This window comes from Idiotropiscis lumnitzeri, chromosome 4 (genome assembly GCF_059441095.1).
Source record: "Idiotropiscis lumnitzeri isolate Australia: NSW breed Sydney's pygmy pipehorse chromosome 4, RoL_Ilum_1.0, whole genome shotgun sequence".
Taxonomy (NCBI): Eukaryota; Metazoa; Chordata; class Actinopteri; order Syngnathiformes; family Syngnathidae; genus Idiotropiscis; species Idiotropiscis lumnitzeri.
Window position 1 is genome coordinate 17,826,319 of NC_142394.1, and position 15,911 is coordinate 17,842,229.

At 40.7% G+C, this 15,911-nt stretch overlaps 1 protein-coding gene and 1 long non-coding RNA gene across 2 annotated transcripts in view; both read left to right on the top strand.

Moving 5' to 3' along the window:
* Positions 1-13,848, top strand: part of LOC148338376 (uncharacterized) — a 146,441-nt gene extending 132,593 nt beyond the window's left edge. Inside the window, exon 4 of the long non-coding RNA XR_015842795.1 lies at positions 13,752-13,848. This is a non-coding gene — a long non-coding RNA (uncharacterized LOC148338376). The remainder of the gene's footprint in view (positions 1-13,751) is intronic.
* Positions 13,849-14,642: 794 nt separating this feature from the next.
* The window catches only part of nlgn3a (neuroligin 3a), a 215,537-nt gene continuing 214,268 nt past the window's right edge, over positions 14,643-15,911 (top strand). The window contains exons 1-2 of the mRNA XM_088293270.1: positions 14,643-14,731; positions 14,996-15,064. The gene's annotated coding sequence lies outside the window, so the exon portion shown is untranslated. The remainder of the gene's footprint in view (positions 14,732-14,995; positions 15,065-15,911) is intronic.

Sequence of the window (15,911 nt, forward strand, 5' to 3'; positions counted from 1 at the left end):
TGGCCTTAAAATGAACGCAATAATTTTTTACTTACTCTACGGGATGCTTGAAGCAATGTGTGAACGCGAGCTGCACTCTGTAAAGAGTTTATAAGTTGTAGTCACCCATATGCAGCATTAAAATAAGCATTGTGAAAGGCATTCTGATCATCTACTAGGCTATGGTGAGCCTCACTAAAATAATATACAAATATAAGAAAATATCTCCAAGAGAAGGTCATTTACACCAAAATTCTATCGAACTATAAATTGAATCTATTGGTTGTTGAAGCCATCATTTACTAAATGCAGTCTAACTGCGCACATAGGTGGAGTTTTCTTTCGTCAGGTATTTTACAAGATTTTGCACCGGTAGAATTACGTGTAACCGGGCGTTTGCATGTTTGTGCGATGGAACATAGCCAACTCCCGGCTAATCGTAGCAGCATCCCTCTTTTCAATTCAAATCAGGGCGGTCAAAGCGCACGCCATGATTGACATCTCAGAAACAGATTTAGACTCGCTGGGGTCCGTGCATGACATTCACTCAAGCATAGTGCATTTGTACAAGTAAACCGCAAGATGCCCGTGCATGTGACGTGGGCAGTTGGAGACCCACGACTGTGCGTCTGAGTGACTAGCAAACTAAAATGAAACATTCAAATGTCCAATTTCATAAATAGAGCGCATAGCGTGCATGTGCTTCTCTCCAAACTTGCACTCACTCTGATTGGTGCTGACGTGTCATGCAGTGTTCTGTGTCTTGTTCATGCACACTCACTCTGACACTTGGACAGAACAAGCCAGGAACCCTTTGGACAAACCCAAAGACGATGTGCTCTATTGATTTGATCAAGTTGCCCCTTATACTGAATGTTAAGCACGAACTGTCAGCGGCTGAGCGGCTATGTCCAGCAGCTCCCATTGCTAATCTCCCACTTCTTCACCTCGCTCCTTCAATCACAAGTTTCCAACTAATACAGCATAGAATCAGAAATAAGCTTTTCAAATATTGATGTGATGAAACCCCTTGTTTTTTTTTTTCTAAATCCTCTAAAATGAACCTTCAGTCAGAGAGAGATCCGACCCTTGTGTGGTAACTTGTCAGCTGCTGCGATAATTGCCAAAGTGGTTTATATCCTCCACTCAAAAGGCAGTCAAGCAAGCGATCCGTAGCAAAATGATGTATTACAAGACAGGTCCAAATTGATGCACATTTGTTGGACCACATAGGTTAACTGAACCCGTGTGGTAAAAAAAATATATATATATATATATCCGGCATGTGCAGTTAATGGTTGTGCCCAATTGGTGTCAATTAAATCGTCTTGATAATAGTTTTTGTCCTGAAGTTTTGCTAAAAGAAACAACTTTTTCAAAGCTACAATAACATCTTAAATGAGAAGGACAAGTATTCCGTCTGAAATCGCTCTGCTCTGAGCAGGTTGACCGTGCTGCCATCAAAAATAGACTGAGTGCACATTTGAAGTGGAGCCGCGAGTAGAGTAGCCACTTGTGGGACACTTGTGAAATGTGTTATATAGCGCTCTTGGTGGGAGCGCTACGTTTCAAAAGACCAGCCATGATCGGCCATTCTAAAGGCGTTTTTGAGCCAGAACTCGTCCCAGACGGAAAACGCGAGTAGACGTGGTTACTTATAAGTGAAATAAAGAGTTGCAGAGGAATTGCGGCTACCCAACGTTTTGGGTTATTCATTTAATCTATGAAGTTAGGTTAAATGAATAACCCACAAAACATTTTGTTTTGGAACAAAACGATACATAGTTTTTGATTTTGTACAGAACAATCAATTTTTTTTCATTATTTTGTGGTTATTTTAATTTGACCCAATGTTTTAGCACCCATAACCAGGTGTGGGCAAACTACGGCCCGGGGGCCACATGCGGCCTGTTAAATGTTTTAATCTGGCCCGCCAAACTTGAAAAAAATTAGATTAATAAAGCTTGTTAATGTTTTATTTTCTAAATACTGTGGTTTTTCAAAGACATATATATTGTAATGCTTTTGTACACTTTCCTTTAAAATTAAACATATTTTTTTTCTCCGATGAGGTGAGGTTACCAAAACACTCCATCCATCTGCTCCTGGTCCGGCCCCACTGTCAAACCACCTATAGCTGGTTATTTTTTACCTAACTTTTGTTTCAGTCTAGGCTGGAAAGTGGTAGGAGGGGTATAGTGCTGCATACCACCTCTCCTTGTTCAATGAGATCTCCATTGGCCTCTTACAGTGGCCAAGACTCATGCTCCCCACCTTTATTCACCACTCATTCTCTCTTTTGAATGGAAAAGGTTCATAAGTCCTGGTTGCACCTGGAGGTGAATGCATGTGCACTAGTGGAGTGCGTACAATTAAAATGCAACTCGTGCGCCGGCCACTGCCGCAGGGATGTGGGTTGATGTATTCCCGGCTGCTTCTCTCTGCAAGAGGAGGAGGAAGGATCTGTCAGACTGGGTGGACAATGCTCCAAGTGGGTTGCTACACAAATGCCATTTTCCCCGTCTCACTTGGCTTGTTATGACAGGAGCAATAATTTCCAAGCAGTTCATAGCATAGCAAAACAAGGATGGATTCAACTACCAAATATGAAGACCCTCTTCACATAAAACACCCCATTTTGCGCACTTTATGACCTGTTTTGTAACCTAACCAGTACTCGTTATAATTTTGTGGAAGGCATTGCTTTGATATACAAGTCACATATGAAGAGTCCTTAAAAAGATTCCTGAAGCAGCCAACTGAAAAGAAACCCAGTATGTGTGGACTACTTGCAGCAGATCTCTGACACACGTCACACAATTCTGCAAATCATCGGCAGCCTAGTTTTAGTTTCATGCTCCATTCGCAACCACAGCAAAATTAATACAACATATTTTGCAGAAATGTTGCATAGCTTTGCGTGTTGCATAAAAACGAACACCCTACTTTTTGAATTCTTTGCATCCATTCGATTTGGATTTAAGATGAATGGTTGAAGCGAAATTACTATTGCATTGATTTGATCCAATGCAAAGTGGCACACCGCAATTCTCATTTAAATCTCCCACCGTTTGCCCGAACTTGAAAGTATCCTTCATGTTGTGTTCATTCATTTTTCTGGCAGTTGAAGCGATCTACTTTTTATGTCTGTCCATTATCTCGCTATTCTGAATGGAAAAGGAAGCTAGGATTCGAACTTGCCAATCTCTGGCGACATTGGAAGTACGTCACAGGGCTAATTTAAATTGTCAAACACTTTGAAGCCTAGATTAGGGTTGGCCAAACTTTTTGATTGGCGGGCTACAATGGGTTCTAAAATTTGACAGAGGGGCTGGACCTGGAGCAGATGGATGGAGTGTTTTGTTAACCTCACCTCATCCGAGAAAAAAAATACATTTAATTTCAAATGAAAATGAGCAAAAGCATTACGACAAAATATCTGTCTTTGACACACCACAGTATTTAGAAAATAAAACATTAACAAGGTTTATTCATTTCAATTTTTAAAGTCTGACGGGCCGGATTAAAATGTTTAACGGGCCGCATGTAGCCCCCGGACCATGGTTTTCCCACGCCTGGCCGAGATCTTATTTGCAATTTACAAATGGAGACTGTAAGACTTAAGCTCGTTTTTGTCTTTGGCCTTTTTGGCTCTTTGGGCACCGCAAATGGGTATCAACAACGGTAAGTGTAAATTACAAAAAATAAATAAATAAATAATTAAATGCTGATCTTGTTCTCCCTCTACTCCTGTATCAATTTCTTGCTCCACTTGCATCACACTCCCCTCCTCTCAACCCGTTTGAGCCCCTGTCAGTCATGGCTGTAACGATTTAAGCACTCTGACGTACTGACTGTGACCATACGTTTTTTTTTCACAAAGCGACATGTACATTTTGTATGTTAGCGGACAGTGGCGTGCAAAGCCGCCACCAAACATGGCACCGCTTGTTCCAAACACCAACTTGGACTCATTTTGTCTTGTTTCCGCATCATTGAACATGTCTGAATACTGAGCTAGGTCAAGACCCTCACTCCAGGGGTGCCCCGGGCTGCTGACAATCCACGATGCGCTTCGCTATGTGTCCCCGTACGGTTTTGTATGTGCTCACACAACTCAAAATAGCATTAAGCGATCACCCTTCGCGACCCTAATGAAAGCGAGCGATACAGAAAACGGATGGAGACGTTAAGGTTTCATTCTACGTGTACGACAGTTGTGAATATTAAAGCGTTACTTCAAACATACAAATGGTAATGATAACAGAAGTCAGAGACTGGAACTAATTCATCCTCTTAAACACCGTGTCCTACGGGAAGAATGTGTAAGTCAAGCCAGCTTCACCGAACGGAGCTTCGACTCCAGTCTAATTGCGTTGCATAAACAGAAGTAATGAGAACAGTCATTGACACAATCACTTAAGGAAGTGCCAAGGTGCGGAAGCGCAGCCTCACAGAGATATCGTGCTTCGGAGAACACAAGTCCCATAATGATCTCTGGAGGCCTGAGAGGATGAACAGCCGAGATCGCGTTAGCCATGAAAGCTCCATCAGACATCCCGACTTCACAGGCACACTTGAGCAAGCTGATCTCCTCCTCCAGCAGGGATAATTGCTTCATCACCCTCGCACCATCCTGACCCTCCCGTAGTCCCTTTCAACAAACTCTGCATTTGAGTTCACTGAGTGACTTTTGTGTCTTCCTTGTTGAACTTGTTGGGAACTTTGCAAACGGTCTTATGAGAGGGGACAGAAATTAAATGATACCACTCATCCATTAGATAGACACTTAGCCTCATTAGGGTTGCAGATGAGCTGGAGCTTAGCTTAGCTAAACTCTGAGGTTAGCTTACATGTTTGTGGGTTTTGTAATGATGATTGTTTGTTTTGTCTTCATTCCGTGTGGTGTATTCCTTTTGACATTTATTTTTGGCAAAGTAATCCGTTAATTGAAATGAATCATCGGAGTTGCTTTCACGCTGTTAGCGCCAAATTAAGGATATTATATTTAGCAGAAAAGTCATATGTATGTTAAAGTGATAAACAATTGGCTCCTATTGCCCATCTTTTCATAAACAATTTTCCAAAACACATGCTGTGAGATATTGCTATATTGATATTTATTATCAAATAAGGTCTTAGATTGAATCCGGGGCAGCTGTGATCTTAAAGGCCAAGTGACTAACTCCTTGTTTTCATCATGTCTATTTCGACTGCATGCTGTGGGGAAATGTCCACTTCCATCTACTCAATAACAACCAACCTGGTTGCATTTATGGACTTCGGGGGGGAAGTCGGCCAGGGATGCGTGATTTAAGTGGAAATAATAGAACATATGCTGTGAACGACTGAACAGAAGGAGGAAGATGGTGTCATGAATATTGGCATTTATTAGCTGAATTGGCACTTTCATATTGGCCTTTTTTAGCGATGTAACCTGTTGGCGCCGACTATGTATAAACTGGCGACACGAAGACTAATAAATTCATCTTTATTTAGCATGAACTATGAATACATCCATGGTTTTTAAGCAAGGTTTCGGTTGGCTTTATTATTATTAATCGTTTGAGGTGAAAAAATCGGAACACAGTACGTATCGAATCGTCCTTTTTTTGGAACGCTCTTGGGATGCCACATTTACAGTACTGACAACGAATGGAATTGTCCCACATTAAAATAGAACCGTTCTTCAATGGATAAAGTTTCTTTGATTTTCATTTCATACCTGTCCATTGGTTGCTTTCACGTTTAGCTTTTATCCAATCAGGAACCATCCAGTTGTGGCCGGGGAAGAATTCAATCACAGTCAGCCCTTTTCGTCTCGCAATCACTTTTTGACGGAAAAATCAGTTTATCAGTAATCACTGAGTTTGAGAAGTCGAGTGCTCGAAGTTGGTTTAGTTCAAATTGTATTCAGCCGCCACTGCGCTAATATGATGTGACTGCAATGTTTAGGATTGGCTGAATGATAACAGTTGCCTGAGTGTGGCTCCATGATGTTTGCTTTTGTAGCTTTCTGTCTGTGACGCAATGACCTTTTGTGTGATGCTACTTTTTATAGCGGTGGCATTCTGATGACTAAATCGAGTGGATAATTGAAGTAAGATGTGTGTGGCGCTTTACATTGGGTTAGTCATTTCTTCCACTTGATCATCGTATCTTGAAGCTGTAAATTCCGTCGCCTTATTTGTGAATGCAAGTTAAAAGATCTTGTGCTTGTGACATTAAGGCCCAGAAAGCCATGTATGGAAACTGTTTTGAGAAATACGCCAAATTCCATTTGAATGTGTTCAAAGAAGCGGCAGCACAAAGCAACGGCGCTCTCTTTGACAAAGCTGTCTTGACACGCCTGTTTACAACGGAAGTAACAGCAGATTAGGATGTTTCTGTGTTGAGTCCCCTTCATTGAAGAGACAACCTATTTCTTTTATCCCTGCCTACAGCTTTTAAAGCACTGACTTCACTATAAGAACATTGGCTGCTTTTTTTAGAGGGATTTTCTGCATTATTCTCATTTTCACAATCAAAATAGCATGCAAGATATGAAGCAGAACTGTAACAAACGACGTTGCTCACATTTTGATACAAATCATACGGTACGCTGTAAAAACCGCAACTTATATTTCTACTGTGAACTTGAAGCGAGTTGTTTTTACTTATCTCTTTGAGTTGAGGCTCAATAAAAGAGACAACCAATCTGTAAACTCTACAATTTTCAACTTAAAATATGAAATTGAATTGGCCAATTTAAGATGCCATCGAAGTTTGTTGCATCAAACTTTTGAGTTTACGTTTGTTTTGCTGTCAATCCATTTTTTGTGTGTGCAATAGCCTCAGCAATTGTCGTAAAATTTGATGTATTTGGTCTTCAATTGGCGATCCGATATGAGCCGTGATTAAGATGAAGTGAGGACAGCTGTCTCTGTGCCACCACTTGTTGGTCCACTGGTGGGACTTAACAGCGGGCCTGAATGTCTTTTGTCAGTCGACGAGACTTTAATATGTTGCACCATGGAGATGGGACGTTGTGTGTGTGGCCCCGGCTGTTGCCTTCATCAATGTCGTGGCACACGCGGCGCTGCTTGAACCAACTCTCAGCTCAAGCAGCTGTCTGTTTTAGACTGAAAGGTCTACATCTCCATTTATCATCAATTTGTCACTACTTAATTGCAAAAGAATCTGCACATAATTACGAGTAATCACATTGTTCAACTACAATTTTTGTGAAGTTTGTAACAGGTATTTACATGAATAATATATTGTAAGTAATATTGAATCACCAACTATTGCATTTATTTTCAATCAAAGACCGTTATAATAGCTTTCTTTGACCCTTGAATACGTTCTAAACGGTGTCCTCTTTACAGGCATTTTCATTGGAAACAATTCTCAAAAGCTACACATTTTGTTCTGCTCATAATCACCACACTCCAGCAGTGTTGGTTTGCAAGGCCCAGTGGTAACTTAAGCAGGGTGTTTTTGTTCTGGGATGATGTGCTAAAGATGTACAGCTAATTTGGTACTGTGTTTGGCTTTGCAAGATATGCTCATTATTTTTCAAGTAAATAAAACTGAGTTAATTGATTAAAATATTTAATTGATTAGAAAATGTTTAAATGAATCTTGAGTTAATGTTCAAATTTTGACAGCTGTAATTAAAAAAAAAATTTTTTTTAAATGTGCATGCAATGGAACTGTTCCCCAGGCCCTAAATTCAAATGACAGTCCCAACTATTCATTCTAACTTCTTACATTTAGAAGACAAATCTCTGCGTCTTTTTTTTTTACCCTTTTTGCCACTGTGGCAGCCCCCCACAGCTACAGTGGTATGTTTCGTTTCAATCCAAGAATGCCTTCAAACGCAGCCTTCATCTAATTTAGTGGAGAGGTGATGCATGGATCGGAAATAATCTAGAGTATCAATCTTGCCACCCTGTGCTGGGTGCAGCAGGCGTGGGCTGTAAATGACGGAATGAATGTAAAACGTTCATAAAAGGTCACCGATCATCCCCCTCGCCATTGTAGCTCATGTGTGCAGTGTGACTTCATGCCATTTCATGGTCCTTTGCTTCCATCTTTTGATTCTACATTGGTTACTACATTGAAAGCTTCACAACCTCTCAAAACGTGACATACTGTGATAATAATTTGGAAGTCATTTGACAGTGAAAGAACAGGCTAAGCAAAAGGCAAATTGCGTAATCATTTTTGTGCAAATGTCATTGATAGATGTTTCGAACCTTAGCAGGGTCAGTACTCAGCTTGAGTGCAACTTTCTGTTTTACACTTAAGCTTTGTTGCTTGAGTTTTGTGAGATTCAGTAGAAAACTATGATTAGCCTTCTTTTCTTTTTCTGTGGGTTTCAAAGGATTTGAAACTTTTATGGGTTAGCCTGTGAGGATAAACAGTTGGATTTAATCCCTTCTTCTCTTTTAAGAATCAACATAGCTGGCATTACTTAGTGCCATTTGCTTTGAAAATACTGTCTTTGTTTTGTCTGCTGTACTTGCAATATCGCAAGGAGGACATTCTGGCGTTTACCTCCTCATATTACTGGTGGTGGGAGATTTCAGTCTTGCTCCTCTCTCTCATCTGCTAACAGCTTCACATAGTGAGGTGCGCACAGTTGAGCCGTCCATGTTGAAGGTGCACCTGTGGGTGGATTTGGTGAGTGATTTTGGTCCAATGATAATGATTCACAGTTACGTTTGAGGAAATTGGTTTGAAGCCAAGATTTTATTTCAGTGATACAGTTTGGCAGGCTTGAGTGAGCAGCGTTGGAGATTGCCTTTTTTGGATGGGAGTGGGGTGGGGGGTGCGAATAGTGTTTTCATTCAGTTCAGGAGTCTCGAGAGAACTATTGGGTGACGTGAGGAGGACAGAGGCCTATGATGGGGGAGATGGTTGAAGTTCGAGCAGAAGCTGTGGTGAAACTCTTGGTTCAGCTTTGTTGTTTTCAACCCTGTCAAGTCAAAAATGGTCTTTACAATAATATGTTCTACATGTGCCAGCTAGTATAAACGCAGCATTCATTAATTACATTTGTGGAATATGAGTTAAGCAGAAAAAAAGTTTTTATCCACTGAAAATGAGATCACAGAGCACATACATTTTTGGGGCGAAATCGTTACTTAAAAAAATTTTTTTTTTCACTCATATATTCAGAAAGTAAATGTTACTTGCATATTAGTAACATTCACCAGCAATTATCTATTTACGCATTTTCGGGACTATAAGACACACATGCCTATAAGCCGCAGCAACTCTTAAAAAAAAAAAAAATATATATATATATATATATATGAATGCACAAAAAAGTACGCAAACAGATTGTTAAAACGGTGCCTTTTAACACGGTAACAACTTTGCTTATTAAAACAGAATAGACCCAAGAGAAAAGAAAATTGAGATTCATTTAGCGTATTTTCTGAACTACAGAGCGCCCCTACTGGTGAAAGAAAAATCCACAGAAAAGCTGCACCGTTGTATTAGCTGCTAGGTTCGGGGGTGCTGGAGCCTATCCCAGCTCTCTTCGGGCAGTAGGCGGGGTTCACCCTGAACTGGTTGCCAGCCATTTGCAGGGCACAAAAAGATAAACAACCATCCATGATCACAATCACACCAAGGGTGTGTCAATGAAATGCCTGCTGATTGGTTATTGTCAGGGCGGTCACGGTGGTCGACTTGTTAGCACGATGGCCTCACAGTGAGAGACAGCATCGGTCGTGGGTTCGATCCCGGCTCCGGCCATCCAGTGTGGAGTTTGCATGTTCTCCCCGCGCCTGCGTGGGTTTCCTCCGGGTACTCCGGTTTCCGCCCACATTCCAAAAACATGCATGGCAGGCCGATTGAACACTCTAAATTGCCCCTAGGTATGAGTGTGAGCGTGGATGGTTGTTCGTCTCTGTGTGCCCTGCAATTGGCTGGCAACCAGTTCAGGGTGTCCCCCGCCTACTGCCCGAAGATAGCTGGGATAGGCTCCAGCACCCCCCGCGACCCTAGTGAGGAGAAGCGGTACCGAAGATGGATGGATGGTTATTGTCACTTGAAAGCTCTGAAAAGTTGAATTTCTCTCAAAAATGTTGAAGCGCACCGTCAGCCTGTGTGTGCACGTAAACATGCATTACATGTCGTTATGATTTTAAGTTGTGTGACGTTTGCCATTGCAACACCTCCAGGTAGCATTATTCTCCTCAGCACAATGTTGGCATTGAAAAGGGATTCAGAACATTCCGAGAAATATTCAGCCAATCTGATAATAGTAGTCTGCCTTTCAGAGCCCAGTCAGCTCATTTATTATTGTAAAGATGCATGATTAAACAAGATATACATATATATATATATATATATATATATATATATACATATATATATATATATATATATATATATATATATATATACATATATATATGTGTATATAATATTGTCAATTTTTCACTTAGGGTGATCACGTGCTATTGGTGAGCACGTTTTCAGTTATTAACCATTGAATGATGTCTGTACAGTGTGCTTATAAGCTAACAGGTTTCATTTGGTCCACCCAACCACCCCCCTCTATCAAACATCTGTAATTAGGTTGGGCAGTGTGCAGCACCGCCGCGCCGGATCATCACGTTGTCGTCGTGCGGTGGCAGAGTACCCATACGGGGAAACCAAGAATGATCCAAAAACCCGGCGTCCGAACCGAAACTCTGTTTCGCTCCCGGACCCACACCTCTATGAATAGAGGTGTAGCCATACGAAACTTACTTTACTTAGTGTGCAGCAGTGCCTCTATCACTCGAGTGAGATTGCAAATTTAAAGTCATCAGATGAAGTGTAAAACATATGGATTGGGCCTGACGTGGTTTCTTGGATGAAAAAGATCCTCTTTCACTTTGAAGGCTTATAGAGTGATGCTAATCTTTAAAAACAGTTCATTCTGTTTTCCCTCCATCACATGTTCCGCATGTACGGTCATTAAAGCAGTTATCAACAATTAGCTTTTTATACGATTATAATCTAATATGGTAAATGATGAGTCATTGTTTTCATTATAGTTGGGGAATTATGCTACATCAGGTGTGGGCAAACTACGGCCCGGGGGCCACATGCGGCCCATTAAACGTTTTAATCCGGCCCGCTTAACTTGAAAAAAATTAAATGAATAAACCTTGTTAATGTTTTATTTTCTACACACTGTGGTCTGTCAAAGACATATATTTTGTTGTAAAGCTTTAGTTCACTTTCATTTAAAATTAAATCTATTTTTTTTTCTCCGATGAGGTGAGTTTACCAAAACACTCCATCCATCTGCCCCTCTGTCAAATTTTAAAACCCATTGTGGCCCGCGAATCAAAGAGTTTGCCCACCCCTGTGCTACGTCCTTATCGACCTGTGCTATGATTACTCCAACCAACCCCACCCTTGCCTTATCCAATCACAAATCAGACACCACCAGGGTCTAAAAGCCCGTCACATTTTAGATGGGTACGATATCACTGCAAGTGGAAAAGGTGTTAACACGTGCTGTACTTCATCATCAACTTCTGAAAGTCCACATCCCTAAATATCTTCTTGCCCATTCTTGCCAATTTAGTGCTTTTTTTTAAACATTTTGTGAATTTTCAAAGCCTAAGCATCTTGCTCAAAATGCAGCAACTTTCACTCGAGAGTGATGGAGACGAAAACCCCTCCGAGATGTTGACCCTTCCTCATCCAGGCCTGCAAATGAATCATTTTTCGACAAAGCCATGAAATCATCACGATACTATTTGGGGTACGTTGCTTAGTCTCTAAATATTGCCACCATACCAACCGTCAAGTTATTCCCCTTGAAGGACTATTTATTTAGTCAAGGCCAAAGTAGTTTAGTAGGATGGCTTTCATTTCACGGTCCATACGCTCAATGTGATTAATAAATAAAATGGTGTTGAGGAGTGAAAAAAGGCTGCCATTGCAAAGACGTTTGGGAGAACGAATGTCTTTGCAAATTCACAACTTGGTACGCAGGGAGTCAAGCATAGCTTTATCGGATTTGGTTTGACGAGTCATCATCTGGTCTGACGACTGGCAGAAATGCCGGGGATGGAGGTTTTGGAGATGAGAACATCAGGGAATCTGATGGCGCTGCATCTGAGGACTGATTGGACTCGAGGATTATAAATGTATCGCACTCGCACTGACTTCAGTTTTTTTTTTTTTTTTTTTTTTTCTGGAAAACTAATTCTTTCTGAGCATATTACTGAAGTTTGATTCCAGGTGATGCGACAACCCATATGCACTGTATAATAAGTTTGTTTTACATTACATTTATTATTCTCATCTTTGAAGTCATTATTTAATCGAATTATTTATCTTTATTCTCAAATCATTGCATTAAAACAACAACGGGTCCGTGCATGTGTAAATTTGATAATATATTGAAATACAACTAAATTACAAACACCAGCAATTCTTTATTTGTTTGAGCCCTGAGTCATTTGGGCTAAAGTGTATGCAGTATCTTTGTTCTACAACAAAAAAAAATAAAATAATGACTTTCGAAACGGGGAAAAAAAATAGGTCTTCCGTCTTTTGGTTTGCCAAGTCATCCACAACAGAACCTTTCGATATACTAACTGAAGTCAGACGAGGATGCTTGTAGTCACAATTCTTTTTTCTTGATTGCAATGGACTGGATCATTATAAAATAAATAAATAAATATAGCAGGACTCACAACAAGAATCCGGTGGTCTCTCAACCAAGAACTTGAGGAAATTGATTTTGCAGATGCGGCACTTCTGTCTCATTGACACAATGTAGAAGCAAAGCGAAGAAACAAAACAGCAGGAACAGAACCTGACATGGGTGCCAGGATTGGCAAGACAGCAGCTGCTTTTAGGACCCTGGGACCACTTTGGAAGTTCACAGGCAGCATCATTAAAAACAAAAATCTGCATTTTCAACACAAACATATAATGAATCCTTATTTATGCCGTGGGACATGGCACATCATGAAAACATCCACCAAAAGACTTCAAATATTCATTAACAAACGCCTGAAACATGATTTTGAAAAAAAAAAAAAAATAATAATAAAAAATACCAATGAAGAACTTTGAGAAAAACCACAAAAGTCTCTGGAAACAAAACAAAACAGCAATGTGGCTCGAACCCCACTGGGGCTTAAATGCAATTAAAATATCTTTTGGTCCGTGTTTCAAGATGTTCATGGCTGAATGCACGATAGCATTCGAGATTATTGGCTACACAACCTCTCCTGACCATTCGCACCAAATGTTGCGCCAGCTTCTGTACCAGACCAAAGATACATACGTGTGACAGAAAGTCGTCTTTAGCCCAAAAATGAATATTCGATGTGAGGCCTTTGTGTAAATGTCAGCAAGCCTCCCAGCACCTGTCAAGCAGTCCGACTGCAATTGCCACCGAGATGCTGCTGACCATATGGCTGCCGTAATTAATCACAGCGATTAGTTTTTGGCCCGCTCTCGATGTCTGCACAGTCACTTATGTAATAGCGCAACCCTGTGAGCAAGCACTTCCCCTGGCTTTTCATTATCGTCATTAAAGTCAAGTTAACATCACAGTAGTTCTTTTGGCAAAATTTTGAATCAGAAAGTAAAGTGAATGCAAGGACGTAAATAAAAGTTCTCATCAACCTGTAAATATATGACAGCAGCCTACTATGATGAGAGGATATTGCTAACAAAACAGTACTGTTTGACATTTTAATACAATACTGTGCCCAACTTAATGAAAAATAATGTGATTCATTTATGTGTTTTAGGCCGGCACTGTGACCGACTGGTTGGCGCATCTGCCTCAACCGTTCAGAGGTGCAGATTTCACTTCCGACTCCGGCCTTTCTGCGTGGACTTCTCCCCTCGTGCCTGCGTGTTTTCTTCGGATTCCTCCGACTTTCCTAAGGCATGCATGGTAAGTTGATTGAAGACTCTAAATTGTCACTAGGTGTGAGTGTGAGCTGGAGTGGTTGTTGGTCTTGGTGTGCCCTGCAATTGGCTGGCAACCAGTTCAGGGTGTACCCCGCCAACTGCCCAAAGACAGCTGGCCTCGGCTCCCGCATCGCAACCCTCGTGAGAAGAAGCAGTTCAGATAATGGATGGATGGATTTGCGTGTTTTAACTCATTCACTACCAGCTGAGTAAAAAAAAAAAAAAAAGGATCTTTGACGTCTTTATCCGTCAATGGCAGTAAATGAGTTAATTTCCGTGAATCATTTTTTGAGTATTTTAAAATATATATATTTCTATCTCAGTAAGTGCAGTGCATAATACCGCTTCTAAAGTTAGATGCATGCACGCATGCACCTTAATGAAATAAAGCCAAGTTGCCAACTTCTAAAGTGGATTTGTGGCTTGAAAAATTCAGCATGTTATTAATTTGCATTTGTTCTATTTTCATATAGGAAACAAACAAACAAAAAAAATGGAAAGCACATTTTACTGAGAGTTGCGTTTCTGGTTGAGTTGAATGACAAAAGCAGGGAAGCCAATCGAACCAAAGCTGCACGCAAATTTGTCTCCTAGGATCATCATCTGCTGGCTAGTTTTTATTGGCTGCTGCTTGATGTCGCTTCTTCGATTTCACAGCGCTGTCCCTCCAAGCACGCGGAATGCATTATGGGTTCCGGATGACGTCAAGGACGGCGATATGCCACCGAGCCGTTCAGACTGCTGTCACATTGCGAAAATTCTGATACATATGGAAATGGGGGACAAGATTGGCTCGTCGTAAAGTTGAAACAGCGTAGGTCCTCCTGTGAATATTAATCCCAATGGCTCTTGTATTAAATTAATTGCTACAGAAGAAAACGTAGCGATAAGTATAGTATATAATCGCTATAAATATAACTAGTTTTAGTTAATTTTAGAAACGTAAAATCTAGTTTGACTTAGTTTTCGTTTTTCAAAAGCATTTTCATTTCTTTTATTTTGTTAACAAAAATGTGTTTTTAATTTTAGTTTTAGTTATTTCTTTAGTTTTCTTTAACAAATATAACCTTTTTTGCAGTCACATAAATAAGAATGCCACAACAACAAAACTTGGTGGGCAGGCCCTTGGTGACGAATCTGGCTGCAGGTGAGTCATTTACACTATTTTTTTTTTTATGTAGCCAATATAAATTAAAATCTATATAAATATCTTTCATAAATACCTTTTGTACCTATGAACTGTTTACAATGAGCGCATCGATTGACGATGCTTTGGTAAAGAGCCATTAACCGTCAATGAATCCATTCCTACACGTTTTTCACAACCTTTTTCACCGCAGTGTTTACAGTGGAATGTGTTTTTCTTTTCAATTTTTTCCCTTCATTTAAATTAAAGCCAGACTTTGGAAGTGACCTATAATAGCAGAGTGCCCTAAGCTCTCATTAGTATGCACTGAGCTGTCAGAGTATGCGTCACCTGCTGTGTCGAAGGGCACCATACTAATCGTCCTTGGGATGACTAAAGCGTGGATTATGACAACGCGTCTCCACTTATAGAAATGCAAAGATTGGCCCTACAAAACTCAAGTCAGACATGCAGTCAGAGAGTGTTGCGAGAGGTAGAGGGGGGCCCGAAGGGCTCATGCTCGTCTGCTTTCGAGTCTCATCCCGCTGCTGCTCTTTCACCTTAACTCTAGGAGTGATAAGACTTCTGCTCCTGCAGCTGTGCTTGCTCTGGAGCGTTGCACAGTGATAACAAACCAGTGAGCGTTGGGCTGTTATCTCCTTGATGCTGACATTCACCTCATATTCATGGTAACATGTGCCCAAAAGGTGCAGTGCTGCCACTGGGAAAACTGCATGGAGGCAGAAACATAGTGGAGGAACCGTCAACAGATATGACCAAGAAGAGCAATCGCAAATCAAAACGTGTGCGGCCACCTGCTGAGCCGCAGATTTGTGACTGTTTGACAGGTCAATTAAGAATGTACGCT